The sequence below is a fragment of the Silene latifolia genome, chromosome 2, assembly GCF_048544455.1.
Source record: "Silene latifolia isolate original U9 population chromosome 2, ASM4854445v1, whole genome shotgun sequence".
Lineage (NCBI taxonomy): Eukaryota > Viridiplantae > Streptophyta > Magnoliopsida > Caryophyllales > Caryophyllaceae > Silene > Silene latifolia.
Window position 1 is genome coordinate 53,923,162 of NC_133527.1, and position 3,091 is coordinate 53,926,252.

Sequence of the window (3,091 nt, forward strand, 5' to 3'; positions counted from 1 at the left end):
AAGCCTAAACCATTAACGATTCATCAACTCCTATATTTAATTTAAGCATTTACATAATTTGCATGTGTGATCCGACCTCCCTAGACTATTTCTTTATCATTACTGTTTTCCTCAATTATCCAACCAACCAATCATATGATAACCGACCTTGATAAAGTTCACCCCATAACAACTAATTTACAACTCCCGTCTCTCTGTGGATTCGACCCCTATGTACTACATTAATTTGTGTCTAGGGTGTTTATTTTTGCATAGTTGTGAGATAGCCTATCAAATTTTGGCGCCGTTGTCGGGGAGACGGTTTTGTTTGTTATGAGTTGTTGATTTTTATCTTGTTTTATTTTATCCCGGGGAGCACTTGTTCCTTGGGATCTTTCTCACGGTTTTCTTGTAGTTTTAGTGTCTTTTTCAGGTGGTAAAACTCTCTCAAGGGGATCCTCATATTCATCCAATGGGTGTATTTCCTTTCCTACAAAAACAACACCAACCCTTTCATGATTATTTATCCCAATTTGACAAATACGTTAATCGTATTACTTACTTTGGATTCATTTACAATGAATATGAATTAGGTCAGGTTGTACTTGAAGGAATGGATTCCGAGTCCCGTGATTTGGTTCTTTACATGAGTTGTGGGAGTCTTTACTACAAGAGTGCAGAGGAGCTTTAGGTTTTCCTAAGGTTCATGGCCGACCAATGTCAGAAAGTAGCACGCCAACAAACTTTGTCGCCGGGTTTTGAAGAGAAAGTTTATGCAATTCTGGCTCATAGCTAACAAATACTTGAATAAATGCATGAAGAAAGTGAGAAATTGGCCAATACTTATGCTCATCCACCTTCCCAATGTGAGTCTTTTGCCCCTATTAATTTAGAATTATTGGAAGATGATGGTGATGGTCATAATTTTTCACTTTAAATTCCCCTTAACATCACTCCAATTGACCACTTAGAGACTCATGTTAATGACATTGACCTTGTAGTAGATGACACCCATGACATGGATATTGTTGGGCCCGATTTTAATGACACGGATGAGGTCACACCTGAACCTTTATAAACCTTTGAGAATCCTTTCACGGAGGACGTAGTTGACCCAATTGTGTTTGATATAGGACTTCGCGATGAGCCCATCGAGGATAAGTGTGAAGAACCGACCATTTTCAAGGAGACCCACCTTCTTGATTCTTCGTGCCAACAATTTGAGACCATATTGTGGACATCGACCCACCTGCAAGCCCGGTCGATCTGCGGACGTGCAACGGTCTTTTGAAAGCCACGCTCGGCGGCGTAAAAATGCTTTCGACCGTATCGTTTTAGATCGGTCGGTTTCGTCTCGGTAAGGGTCTCGAAACGATTAGAGTTGTTCGGAGTTGCCACCAATAATTTGTGGGATGCTTGGAACCCGTTCGAATCCACTTTATACCTCGATCAAACGAAGCACAAAGCTGGGTTTGACATAGGTACTAAAGATAAGGAATCGTCCCTCTTTAGCATCCTATCTCTAGAATGACTCTCGTACGCCCTGGATAAGGGCGCCCACTATCCAAAGTTTCTGAGTAAGAGGTGAAGGTACGTATTGGGAAGCCCTTTAATCAGACACCAAATCCCGCCCGCGGTAGCGGCCTCTACTGATCGATCTTGGTTGGTTGAATGCAAAAGTTGATAAAACGGTTTAAATGCATGAATGCGCATCCAATAATTTAAACCTAACATATGAGAGCTTTCGAAGTCAGTTGATTAATCCAAGTATCAAGTATAAGATGTCGAGTTGGATTTATGGTTGATTTGCATGCAAGACGGAAGTTAAACATCCATTTACCGTATTAGGTTTATGGTGCATAACGCGATCCATTTGTCTTAGTAAGGCATTTTGCAAATGTGATTTTTGAATGAGCAAATAGTCATCTGATCCGTCCTATATCCGGGTTGGCCGGAGTCGGGATCGTCCTAGACTAATGCTGGAAAGGGAACAGACCCTGCACCAAGCGGCCACATGAGGCGCGAGCCTGTTGGCGGTGCAAGGGGTCTCCCCTGGTTTTGAAAATAAGAAAGAAAAGGCCTGTTTAGGCGCGGGTCAGTCAACGGTTATATGCGGTGCTCAGACCATTTGAAAACCATTTATGAAATGTGTTGAAAAATGGGTATTTAAACCCGTTTTTTTTTGAAAGGGTCGTTTAGATCGTATTGGTTGATTTGAGGAACGAGACTCGAATAATCATCATTATTTTGATGATATTCGGTGTCGGGTTCGACTTGACATGGATAGTTTTGAGAATGATCATGAACTAATTGTTTTAAGTTCATTTGAATATAATTAGTCGATACTCATCATCGTACCCGAGTTAAAATTCGGCATGGTGTGTGGAACCAAGAATGACTTTGTGTTGGTGACTAATATGTTTATTTTGAAAATGTAAAGAAATGATGAAAGGCTTTAAAATACCTCTTAAAATGTAAAGAAATGAAATAAAAGGCTTTAAAATACCTTTTAAATGTTATTAACCAAATATTATCACCGGAACACGGATTAAACCGTCATGGTATTAAGAACCAAGGGTGAAAAATGTTTTATGGTTAAAATTTGTAAAAATAAATAAAAGGGTTTGAAAACATTCGAAATGGTAAAAATCGATTACAAATATGAAAATAGATTAATGAGGAAGGACGAGAACAAACACGGTTGAGTTCTGACCTGGGCACCCCAATGAGGCGCGGGCCTCTGTGCAGAATAAGGGGCTTCTGCCTCAGGCCAAAACTCAGTTTTGGCTCGTCTATCCTATGTTTTGGATCGTGTTATGCATGTTTTAGCATGTTATGGTCATAAAACAAGCAAAGACATGATAAAAGAAGGATTTGTACACCCTCATACTTACATGTTTGGTTATGGCGAGAAACCGACGTAAGTGTAACAACTCGTTTGGTCGTAAAAGACTCGGTTTAAAACCGTTTTGGTAAGTAAAAAGAGTGTTTAATTAAGATTAGTGACGGTGTAGTGGTCGAAATGGTCGGTCAAGTGATTTAATGCACGATGACGGTACCAAACAATGTGTAAGGCTTGTATTTACGATCGGTAGGTCGTAAATACGCGTCG